General features: G+C 37.6%; 1 protein-coding gene across 2 annotated transcripts in view; it reads right to left on the bottom strand.

Annotated features, from left to right (window-relative positions):
- Nucleotides 1-12,949, bottom strand: part of PLEKHG1 (pleckstrin homology and RhoGEF domain containing G1) — a 216,753-nt gene that overhangs the window by 158,879 nt on the left and 44,925 nt on the right. For both annotated transcript variants that reach the window (XM_024748007.1, XM_024748006.1), the window contains exon 2: nucleotides 4,558-4,616. The gene's annotated coding sequence lies outside the window, so the exon portion shown is untranslated. The remainder of the gene's footprint in view (nucleotides 1-4,557; nucleotides 4,617-12,949) is intronic.

Raw genomic sequence — 12,949 nt, 5'->3', positions numbered from 1 at the left:
CCCTCCTGTTCTCCTTTAAAAAGGAATTTTTTTTTTTTTTTTTGTGGTACGCGGGCCTCTCACTGTTGTGGCCTCTCCCGCTGCGAAGCACAGGCTCCGGACGTGCAGGCTCAGTGGCCATGGCTCATGGGCCCAGCCGCTCCGCGGCATGTGGGATCTTCGCGGACCGGGGCACGAACCCGTGTCCCCTGCATCGGCAGGCGGACTCTCAACCACTGCGCCACCAGGGAAGCCCAAAAGGAGATATTTTTTTAATAGAGGAGAGGTACCCATACTCAGAAAGCCAAATCTGTACATCTTTCTGAACGTGTAATTTTGTGCTATATTTTTGTAACCACTATATTTAGTTATTATAACACTTTTAATTTTCCATTATCCTTTAAAAATTATTTTCATGACGCCGCCATGTTAAGAGATAATCAAGGGATTTTGCAATGGAAGAAAACTGATGGAAAGCATCTCAATGACTTTTTAAAGATCCCACTGCATTAAGTCCCTGTCCTCTAGCTTAGTGCCAAGAATTGCACCAGATGGGTATATTATTAGCAATGTCTAGCGCAATATAATTAGTTATTTATTCACAATGTCAACCATTTATGCTGTAGCCACCGATAACTCTTCTATTAGCTGCCTTCCAATAAATCTATCAGCCTTAAGTAAAACACTTCCTGGAACACAGTGGCAAGGTCACTTACAGGATATGTAAAGGGCTGGGCAGTGTTGATTCCTCACTGAGCATCCTTCATTGCATTGTTTGTAAGTCTTAACGGTAATAAGCCACAGTATTGCAACCCCACAAAGCCTTCAGCTTCAAGACTTCTGAGGTTCCACAGAGCATGTGGGCCTCCTGCAATTGCTCATGAAAGGGCCGTGAGAGTCCTCAGCTAGGGATGGAAGATGCCAGAGTGATGTTTATTCTCTCCAGAGAAGAGCATGACCACATGGTAGGGGCCAGAAAATGCTAGCAAGAACTGTAAAGGATGCCCCGAGCACCCCAGTGCCTGGTGTGTACCTTGGAACATTTAAGTGGCATCTCTCAGATACTTGGGCAGCTCTAGGCTGTGTGCTCCTAAACTCCACCCCGATACACTTTCCTCAAAGAACCGGGGCAGGTGAAACCCTGGACAAAAAGACACCAAGAATAAAATGTATGGGAAAGTTTATTCAGGAAAAAAATATGTTTATATGAGTATGGGTACACACATATCTTTATGGTAGTATTTCAAAGATGCAGTCTTTTTAAAAAATTATTTTATTAATGTATAGTTGATTTACAATGCTGTGTGAATTCCTGCTGTACAGCAAAGTGATTCAGTTATTCATATGCATAAACATCCTTTTTCACATTCTTTTCCATTACGGTTTACCTCAGGATATTGAACATAGTTCCCTGTGCTATACAGCAGGACCTTGCTGTTTATCCATTCTATATGTAATAGTTTTCATCAAAGATATAGTCTTGAAGCTGAATAACACAAACACACACACGCACACACACACACACACACACACACACACATATCATACCAAGAGAAAATAATGCATTCTAATTCCTTTGGGGTCAAAAACTGTGAAAAATAGGCCTATACTCCTCTGAGTTTTCAAAAATTAGCTGGAGAGAGCGGTGCTTCTCTCTAGAATTCTCTTGTTTTCCTAGCTTAATTTGATCAACTGGTACCCAATGGCATCTATTGGCCTACTACCCTGGAGAGAACACTTCTTATCTATAGCTTGTGGGTAACAACCTGGTAGATTATTATTTTATACTGATGTACCATATACATTTTTGTGTACATGCCCAGATATTTGCTAGTCTGAGAACTAGAAGTTTTGCAGTTCACTTATATACCCCAAACAATTTCAGAACACTTCAGAAGTATAACATGATTTGGGGGGGGTTATCAATTTAATTATATGTATTTACATTTAAAATAAACAATTGTTTTAGAAATACAGGGGTACTTTTTCCTTTTGGAGGGCTAGGAAGAGGGAGCGTGGGGTGGCCTGGACCAGCCTGAGAACAGCATGGGGTGAGGGGAGTCTAGGGGGGCACCAAGGTGGAGAAGGCCATCAGAATACCTTTTCTGTTGTTGTTTTAAGAAGTTCTAGAAGGGAATTCCCTGGCAGTCCAGTGGTTAGGACTCCAAGCTTCCACTGCAGGGGGCATGGGTTTGATCCCTGGTCGGGGCACTAAGATCCAATAAGCCTCATGGCACGGTGAAAAAAAAAAAAGTTCTAGAAAAGTAAAAAAGCTCCTTCTAACCCAGCTATTTTTGTGAAAGGGTAAACTGAGTCTCGAGATGGAGGCTGACCACTGAAGGGTCACCCACCCCTCCAGGCACTGGAGATGTGGCCCTTCCAGTATCCGATCTCCACGTCGTTACCTCAAACCAGAGGCCTGGAGCCCTAGCTCTCGGGAGGGGGAAACATGACTTTTCTAAAGAAGGAAATTAGCTCATTCATTCTTTCAGCAAACATTTGAGCTTCCCTTAAGTCTGGCTTTTTCTAGGGTATATAGCAACAAGCAAAACATGCAAAGACCTGGCTCTGAGGGAGTTTATATCTGAGTGGGTACCAATTTTGAAAAAGAAGTTCATCAGACATTCAACACACTTACTTTAAATGAACAAGTGACTTTTATAAGATATTCTTATCTGGCCACTGCAGTTGAAGACTGACAAAGCTATTTTCTCCAACGCTAGATCATGGCTTCAGAAACAAACGAAACCGGACTGGTCATGGTAACTGAAAATGTCATGTACTCAGTAACACAGATCAGCAACCACGGAAGATCTAAGAGCTAAAGTCCACATGCCCACAGCAGCAAGGAGCAGGGGTTGCCACTGTTCTCATGGAACACACACTTCTCAGGCAAAAATGCTTGTCCAAAATGGGACCAAAGAATCCTGAGCTAGTCCCGCCTCCCCTTCCCTTACTTTGCGTATCATATTACAAAGCAAACGGAACATCAGCGGGTCTCTCAGGGGCGAAAATATTTCTTTTATTCTAAGAAAACATCATGAATAACCACAGCTATCTAACCTAACAAGATGTCATTTCTTTCTTTGGAGACGAACCATGTATCTCTCTGGTGAGCAGACAAGTCTATGAACTCATTTCCAGAGAAGGTAATCATTTCTGAAAAAGAAATGATTATTCCACTTCAAAAAAAGAAAAAAAAAAAGTGTTCAAATGACTGACTCTGTCACACATATAGAGTGTGCCTGACTGCGATCCAGGTAGGGGCACGTGATGGTTTCCTTGGGCTCTGAGGCACTTTGGCCCCTTCCTCCATAAAAAAGAATATTAAAAATTATATTTTATGACTGCCTTGGTATAAAGAAAAATATAATCCAGGCTGGGTTCGTTATTATATATTCACTATTTTTCTATTTATTTTGGGGGAAAGAATTAAAATTAAAACATTTTCATGGGCCACTAAAAGCATCATGGCCCCAGGCACTGTGTGTAATGGGTAAGTCAGCTCTGGACCTCAGACTCTTGATTTTTAAGCTACTCAGCATTCTAGTCATACATTAGACAAAAAAAACTTCTAGGACTTTCTTGCCAGTAATGAAGATCTGCGGTAAGAAAACCACTATTTTACCAGTTAACAAAATACCGATGGACTCTGAACTCCAACACAAGCAAAGACATCTTTACTCCATTAAAATACCATTTGTCTTTGTAATAACTTTGAGTACCTCAACAAGAATAATGCAGTGTATCAAATATTCATAATTCCAACAAAGCAGGATTATTTTGCTAGTTAAAGGCAGACTCTAACCCCTTGTTGCACTTATGCTTTAATATTATTTTTATTTTACTGTTTGGTGAAAAAAAAAAGACCTGGTGTAGAACTGAAAGTATAAATGAGTAAAAGGATAATGCTGTGCTCACCAGGACTGAGTTTCTTCACATATTCCTTCCATTCTAGTAAGCATTTGATACGGAATTGAGTAATAGTGTCAGTTTAACATTTCAAGTCTTGCCAAATAGCTTATGATGTGCTCAGAGTATGATAAATTAAAGGACTTAGGAAAGGAGAAACAGAATAAAATAACTGCCTAGACCTTAAAAAAACAGTTATATCTCCCTCCTTCCTTTCCCTCTTATTGTTCGTTGTGGGTTTTCAAGTACCACCAGCACAAAATTGCATTGAGATTTTAAATCTTAAAGAAAAAAGAGGAACTTAAAAAGAACAGGAAGAACTTTTCTCACCAATGAAAAGCATTTAAAATATTACCCAAGAGACTGACTCATTAGCGGTAGCGCGCCAACAGGAAGATATGATTCCAATTTGGGTCACACTATGGTTTACTCTTCCTGACTCCATTTTTATTCCTCATGTATGTACTTTGAAATATGAATTTTCTTTTGTATTTCACCCTCTGGTTATAATATTTGTTATTCTGTCTTACAAAATAGTTAAAAAACAATATAAATTTGGCTCTTAGAGGGTACTTACACAAAAATACCTAACAAACCTAAATTACAGATTTATTAATCTTTTAGCATGTTTCATCCTCAAATGGTAAAAAAATGAAAACAGCTCACATTTATGGTTGAAGCCTTTCCAGTGTCTTCACCCATCAACTGCTAACATCCGTCTCCACCTGTAGCAGAAACACAAAATATAAATTGCTTTTTACTTTTCCAGAATGATTTCAGTGGAACATGGATGAGAAATCTGGGCCAATTTTAAGGGGCAAAAGGAAGACTGGATGCAAAAAGACCATAATTTTCCTAGGAAAAAGTCACCTATGCTACTGGTCTATAATGGACCTATAGCAATAATCATAACAATTTAACTTAAAAAACAACTTACAGGGTGTGGTGTTAGAAAGCTACTGTCCAATCTTGATTTTCCCTTTCCCTTGAAATACTCAGAAAATCTAAAAAAGACTTGAACTTTCAATAGCGCTAAAAATTAAGTTCAATAACTTGCCAGGAGCCAAGAAGAATTTCCTTTACCAGGAAGAGAGATGAAACTCCAAGGAGCAGAAGGAGAATGGATGATTTCACTCAGTCTCAACCCTCGTATCCTTATCTCTGAAACGCAAGTCTTCCACAGGATGTGAACCGCCTTCTAAGGCCATGGCCACTCTATCCCTGAGCTCCTCTCTATGGCTGTAGCCAATAATTCCTCTCAGTTTCCATCTTTGCAAAGCACTTGGGGTGGGAAGGTAGAAGTTAATGGGAGTGATGCTTAGATGTGGTAAAATCTGGGGTTGCTTTTTTTCTGGTCACTATTTTTGAAAAGAAAGAACCACAGACATTATATAATGGAAAAACAAATGTGCCTAGACATGTATCAGATAGGTATCTTCATGAACAAAAGTTACTTGAAAATATTTCCACTTGACTGAGGGATGAATCCAAATAAAAAGAGTGAAAAAGTAGTCACGTAGTAGCACGGCTGGTAAGCATTAAAAGCAGTAAATAGGGAATAAAGTATGCTAATTATTCTAAAACCAGTCCAAATAGTGTGCAAACTTCCAAATTTTTGGAAAAAATGTCTAATAAAAACATTACTATAGTAGTTAAGTTCATCTAAGTCTGAAATCCTGGATCATGTTATGAAAAACAGGGAAATGAGCGGGGGTAGATGGTAAAAGCAAGTTAACTTCATTTTGGGTGGGGAGTAAGAAATGCAGTTTTACTTGTGACGCTAGTAGCTGTTTTGTATTTTTTTTAAACTGGAGAGAACAAAGCAATAAACTGCATATTTAAACTTAAGTTCAAAAACAGCAGTAAAGGTAATATAGGAAAGGCAGAAAAAAATAAAAGCAGGAATTTTTGATTTCGATATTTTAAAAAAAGTCACTGGTTCATTATAGAATGAAATGTGTCATAGACAGATTTCAGGCAAATCTAGTCTTAAAATCCAACATGAAACTCGAATTACTAGAAGAACATATCACAGATATGGAAGAGATGATAAACTTGAGAATGCCATATAAAAAGATCCTTGTAGATAAATCTGAACATCTCAATGAAAACAGTTTTCTAAGGTGGTATTTAATTATTAAAACTGAACCAGAAATATAAAAGCTGAAAGGCTAAGAAATATGGTTCACTTCAAGGATTAGACAATTCCCAAACTGTATAAAAAGCTTTCAGGATATAAAACAAATGCGACTCTTCAGTTTGTTTGGTGAAGCTTATCAGATAACCTAACCTGATAAGACACAGAGAAGGCAAAAAGTAAGAGGCTTATTTGACTTAGATAAACAAGATGGAAGAACATCAAATGAAGTGCTCAGAACTCTTGATTTCTAGTAAATTAAAATAATGATACAACAATATAAACTGGGCTTATTCTATAAATATTATATATATAAATCTCTTACGCTGTATCAATAGGTCAGATCAACACGTATTCATATTTCCAAAGATGACAAAATAGCATGTGATAAACTCAGCACTTATACCTGATAACCTCTCAGTAATCTAGAAATAGAAAGATCACCTACTGTGATTTTTAAAAAGATCTAAAACCAACAGACAACATTTTTGCTAAAAAGTCAGGAATAAAATAAAAAGATGTTCACAAAGTATTAGTGAAAGGAAATGAACAGACCAAATACCACCATCAGCAGGTGCAAGGCTGAATACCTAAAACTCAAGAGAAATATCTAAAAATAACCCTGTTGGAACTAGTAAGGGTGGTATCAGATGATTTGAAATACGTAAAAAGCAATGCTTTTTGTCCAGTGGTAGCAAAGGCCAGTCACAAACAAATGAAAAAAAAAGACAGTCTGAAAACAGGTCATATTCAGAAAAATTATGCTCAAAGAACCTATATAGAAAATGTTTAAGGAAATCTTTAGGACAGTGGTTTCCTCATGAGAAATGTTGAGAAGTATAAATGTACTTTTTTAGAAAAGGGGAAAAAAAAGGCATCATCTAGCCAGGAAACTCAATATGAGGTAAAGTAATGAATTTATATTTTTGGTCTGTAGAAGGTGAAGTACCATTATAGGAATATGAGAACAGTAAGAGGCTTTTATAATCAGAGAGGCTTATGTATAGGTGAATACTTGAGGATCTCAGAGGCTGTTCTATAAATTCACGATAGAATTTTTAGAAAAAAACACATTAAGAATATTTGATTATCCGGCCTTAAGTGCAAAATGCACTGATAGATTATACTCACAGCATTAAATACAAATAGAATTTGATATAAAAATACCCCCAAACACTTCACTACACTCTTGAAGGTTGGGGAAATGTTATAAATAGCCATCAATGTTATATTTCTGGAAAGAAAATGTTAATTATACTTCACTGAACCATGATAAAACAGGTCACATTTTATTGCTTTTGGCCAAAGAACAATGTGAAACTTATAGCCAGGAGTACATGCAAGGTGGTGTTTAAAATAAGTTCTATAGGCAAACCACAACTAATGTGAGTTTGAGAATAAAAATAAATAAAATGTCAGGGTTGGTTTTATAAAAAGGAGACACAAGTCCAATATGTCGCCATGTCTTTTTAGCTACAGTGTCTAAAATAAGCTTATCTCTCATTTCAGACAACAGAGTGAGGAGAGAAACTAAAAGCCAAGTGTTTCTGACAATAACTATGGGATCAATGTCACAAAAGGGATCACATTTACTCTTTATATCAGGACGAAATTAAAGGCCTGTTAGCTTTGGAGGAGGGTGATACTGAGTGACTAGGTAAAAACAGGTTTAATGGGCTGAGTCTGGCAGGGTTTAAACAAGGAACAATTTAAAGTCATGTTCGATGAAAACACTTCTACTTATGATAATGACTGTGCAAATACCCACGGCGTAGACACTTTCCCTAAAAATGTCAACTATTTGAAACACAGGAGCCCCAAAAGCTTGCCCATAAGCATGAAATCTGTTATCTTTATTTCTTGAGTAAAACACATAAAACTTCATAAAAGAAACAAGTGAGGGTGAAAACTCACATAAAGGGCTACCAGAAATCACAGAATTTTAAACCAGTGTAAACTATAATGTACTGAATAGCAGTAAGACCAAAAGGGCAACTTTCCCAATGTTCATGCCCTAAGTATCTAGAAAGGATTCCTTAAATAAGTAACACAGATGGTCAAGTAGACAAAAACAAAGCGAGTATTTTTGAGGGGATATACAGTTTGATCATGTAAATCCAAAAGGAATCTCTGCATTCAGATCGGAGTCCAGCGCCTGCCCCACACCTGCCATCCTGGGGGGCTGCGCCACGTCTATCCGTTCTGATTTAAGAATGCCAGGTAACTCGGGACTCTAGGTCCACTTCGACATAAAAACCACTTTCTCTCTTCCACTTGCCCTTCTTTGAGCTGCCTCATTTCTTTTATAGACCATAAGCAAGCAACAGTAGCTAGTGAAATACAAACCTTCTTAATTCGGCTGCTGAAAGGGGGTGGAATACTATCCTAATTTTGGAAGCCCAACATCCATCTACCCTCCTTCTGACGACCATACCAGCGTTTCCCTCTCCTTTGTCCTACTATCAGCCCAGGTGCTCTGAATGAAATCAATTAGGCTAAACAATTCATCATATTTCATCTCCCTGATTACTGTGATTGGTGCATGGATAGGCGCGTGACCCAAGCCACACCAATCGGGATCAATGAGACCTAACTGGGGTATTTTATTAAAATTACTAAGGAAGCAGAACTTTTCCTGCTTCTATGAGACACGAACAAGACAGGATTTAGAGGCCAGAGTTGCTGTAGCCATTCTGCAAACATGTGGGGCATGAGAATGAGCCTACATGGAGGAATCTCATTCTGATCAATTCTGTGTGTTTTTGAACTATAAAACAGATCTATACATGCTCCAAGGTGACTTACTTTCTTCTACTCTATATAACATTTGTGAGGGACTTCCCTGGTGACGCAGTGGTTAAGACTCCACGCTCCCAATGCAGGGCACCCGGGTTCCATCCCTGGTCAGGGAACTAGATCCCACATGCATGCCGCAACTAAGAGTTTGCATGCCACAACTTAGGATCCCGCCTGCTGCAACTAAAACCTGTTGCAACCAAATAAATAAATATTACGTTAGTGAGATTCCTCCATGTCATTTTGCAGTGTAATTATTTGTGCAGATGGAGAGTATTTCTTTGAATTTCACTGGATACTTCGTGGTATATTTATACGCTCTACTGTTAGACCTTTAGATTGTTTCCATTTTTCTTTCCTATACAAGCCATGTTGTACATGACTCCTGTATTCATACTTCTACATTGTATTTACTTGAACTGGAACTGCTGGGTTGTTCATCCTACCCATGTTGAACTTTACTGGGTAATGCCAATTTTTTTTCAAGAGTAATTGTACCAATTTACACTCCACCCAGAGTACACGCGTACCTCATTTTACTGTGCTTTACTTTACTGCACCTTGAACACATTGCATTTTTATTTATTTACTTATTTTTACAAATTGAAAGTTTGTGGTAACCCTGGGTTGTCAGATAATGGTTAGCATTTTTTAGCAATAAAATATTTTTAAATTAAGGTATATAGATTTTTTAGGCAAAATGCTATTAAGCACTCAGTAGACTACAGTATATAGTATAAACATAACTTTTATATGCACTGGGAAACCAAACAATTTGTGTGACTCGATTTATTGTGACATTAACATTATTGCAATGGTCTGAAACTGAACCTGCAATATCTCTGATGTATGCCTATATATGAGAGTTCTTTTCACTTCATATTATGGCCAACACCTAATACCATAAACGTTTTTTTTTTTTTTGCAGTACCCAGGCCTCTCACTGCTGTGGCCTCTCTCGTTGAGGAGCACAGGCTCCGGACACGCAGGCTCAGCGGCCATGGCTCACGGGCCCAGCCGCTCCGCGGCATGTGGGATCTTCCCGGACTGGGGCACAAACCCGTGTCCCCCGCATCGGCAGGTGGACTCCCAACCACTGCGCCACCAGGGGAGCCCCCATAAACTTTTAATTATAGCTATTCTGGTGGGTGAGAAATGGTATTACTGTGGTTTAAATGTGCATTTACCTAATTACTAATGGGGTTGAGCATAGCTTCATTTGTGTGTTGGCTATTCACATTTCCTTCCCTGTGAAAAACTTGCGCATACACTTTGCCCATTTTTCTATTGAATTATTTTTTTCTTATGAATTTGTTGGAGTTATTTATATGTTATCCAAAATGTAAATCCATCTGTCTGTTATGGGTTATGGTTTATCTTCAGTCTCTTGACAAAGAGAAGTTCTTAAATATGATGCAGTTATATATGCCTCTTTATGGTATAATGATTTTCTGTCTTGTGTAATAAATTCTTTCCCTACCCCAAGGACATGAAGATATTCTTCTATGTTTCTTTTAAAAGTTATATAATTGTGTATTTTGTGTTTAAGTCCTTGATCCATTTGAAATTAATTACTATGTATGCTGCAAGGCAGGTGCCATTTTCACTTTTTCCATAAGGATAAGCTATTACCCCAGTATCATTTATTTATTCTTTCCACTGATTTGCATTTCAGTTGTGTCACATAACAGGTTTTCTATATAAGTGTGGGCCTGTTTCAGAAATAGTTTTACTTGTTTAATCACTTATCCCTATTGCCAAAATTACAGTGTCTAAATCATTTTGGCTTTATAACAATATAAATATCTCTAAATCCTTCTACCTGTTTCTTCTTAAGGATTCTTTTGGCTATTTCTGGATCTTTGTTCTGTATAAGTTTGAGAATCAACCTAAGTTCCACCAAAAACACGTTGAATTTTGACTGGGATTATACTGGATCCATATTTGGGAGAACTGACATCTTTATAATAATGAGATCATCTATGAATATCTTATGCCCCTCCAATTATTTAGATCTTTTAGAAGTATTTTTCAATAAAGTTAAAGTTATTCCAGTGTCTACATAAAGATCTTTCATCAAATATGTTTCTAGGAACTTAATTTTTGTTATTATTGGAGAATATATCTTTTAAAAATATATACTGCTTTTTCTAGAAAGGCTATTAACTTGAAAAAAATGTATTTGGAAATATACAGAAAAGTTGCAAAAGTAAGAACTGTAGTTCTTAGCTTTTGCTTGTCAAAAGCTTGTTAGTCGTTTCAGAGAACCAAGTTTTGATTCTGGGATGCCATATGTACTTATAATTGTTCAGACATAAGCAAAAAAACCCCATCGGCTACAGAATTCACAATAGAAATGGGCTGACCAAAGTGGGAGTGGAGGGGGGAAATTTAACTGATCAAATACTTTAGAATAAGAGTGTTAAACAATCACAAAAATTTTTCATTCAAGCAGGCAATGATTTATATGCCTCAGACTCAATTTTTATTTTTTCATTCAACAAGTATTTAGGATCTATTATACACAGATACACATTTCTATTCCCATAGAGACCTCCGGAGACGGACACTTTACAGCTTTACTTGCAAACTCAATTCAACTTCTATTTCTAATTTGATATCTCTAATTGGCCTCTGTTTGATCTCTCTAATTGGCATATTTCTAAAGAGATCCAGTGGGTCTCAACCACTTAAAAAAAACCCAAACCCTAGAATTTGGAAGTGGAGACTATTGAGAAGAGGTGCACATCTTTCAATAACTAATAGTTATTGGTTTCCTAACCAGTAAATGTACTCGTTTTACCCACAATTTGATTAAATTATATAGTAAATGCCTGATGTGTGTCAGGCACTATGCCAGGAGTTTATAAAGTGGGTAAAGCAAGGTCTCTGAGGAATATATCTCATATTACAAAATGGGTGTGTTCTTGGGAAAAATACATAAAGCAATTCTTAATAAGTTGAATTGTTTTCTGTGGCATTTTACTAGATACATTAGAAAAAAACTGTTCAAGTGAAGGTTCTACCCACTCAATTCTGATGTAATACATCAGGTTTGCATGACTTGTCAGGCACTGCATTCTGCAAAGAAAGAAGACTGATGAAATGACAAGTTCAGTCTTTAGTTTGTATCATTTGTTGGGTTCCGCAGGATCACACACCAGCTGTGTGTATGTAGAACTGATTAAAGTTCTTGATATTTTATTAAGAAACGTTAGGCTGACACTGCATGCTTCCCAAATCTGGGCTATATTGAATGGTAAGTTGGTTGTGAATCTTTTAGAAAGGAAACCAAAAGCAGATAGACAACACAGACTCTGCACACCAGGTTTTGATGACCCATAGCTTAGATTTTGTCATTTGCTGTTTATATTTTTAAAAAGGCTAACAGCTGGCATAATGACTTGACAAAGGATCCTTAATTCTAATACTGAATCAGAGTTAGGAGTTAGAGTAGATGGCCCTTCCTCATATTGCCCTGTACGTCCCTCTCTTTTTCATTCTTAGAGCAAAGTGGGCCTCTTTATTAAAAAAGCTGGCCAAACAGAACTGGGGATTCCAACACCATTTTCCTTTTATTTTTCAATGTTGGAGGGGAAAATGGGCAAGAATGTGAAGTAGTGAATGTTTCTTGAATGAATGACCTTCATTCAAGTGCTGTTAAAGGCACTAGAATTACAAGGAAAAATACCGAGCCTCTTCCCAAGATAGCAGGCTTTCAAGGGATGTATACCAGTCAATAGACTGGATGGTAGCTGTATTGCAAATGCTATAAAACAGTTACCAACACTTTCCTATCTCACTTTCCTATCACCCAAGAGACCTGTGTTACTCTTAAAATGACCTGAATGCATCCAACATCTGAGCACCAATAATGCACCGGGCATGGGTGCTGAGGACACAGCAGTGACTAGGACAGACCTAGTTCTTACCCCCATGGAACCTCCAGTCAGTGGAATGGACCGTCACAGAGTTAGCTAGTAACAACACCCAGAGACAGCATGCTACCCAGTGTGATCTTGAAAGCATAAAAAGAATATAACTCTAATATTAAAATTTGGGGCTTAGTAGTTAGTACATCAGTAGAGGACTATAATGAGTAAGACAAGACTTTCCAAAGATCCT

Source organism: Neophocaena asiaeorientalis, unplaced genomic scaffold (genome assembly GCF_003031525.2).
Source record: "Neophocaena asiaeorientalis asiaeorientalis breed wild unplaced genomic scaffold, Neophocaena_asiaeorientalis_V1.1 scaffold123, whole genome shotgun sequence".
NCBI classification, from domain to species: domain Eukaryota; kingdom Metazoa; phylum Chordata; class Mammalia; order Artiodactyla; family Phocoenidae; genus Neophocaena; species Neophocaena asiaeorientalis.
This window is presented reverse-complemented; position numbering and strand designations above follow the sequence as displayed.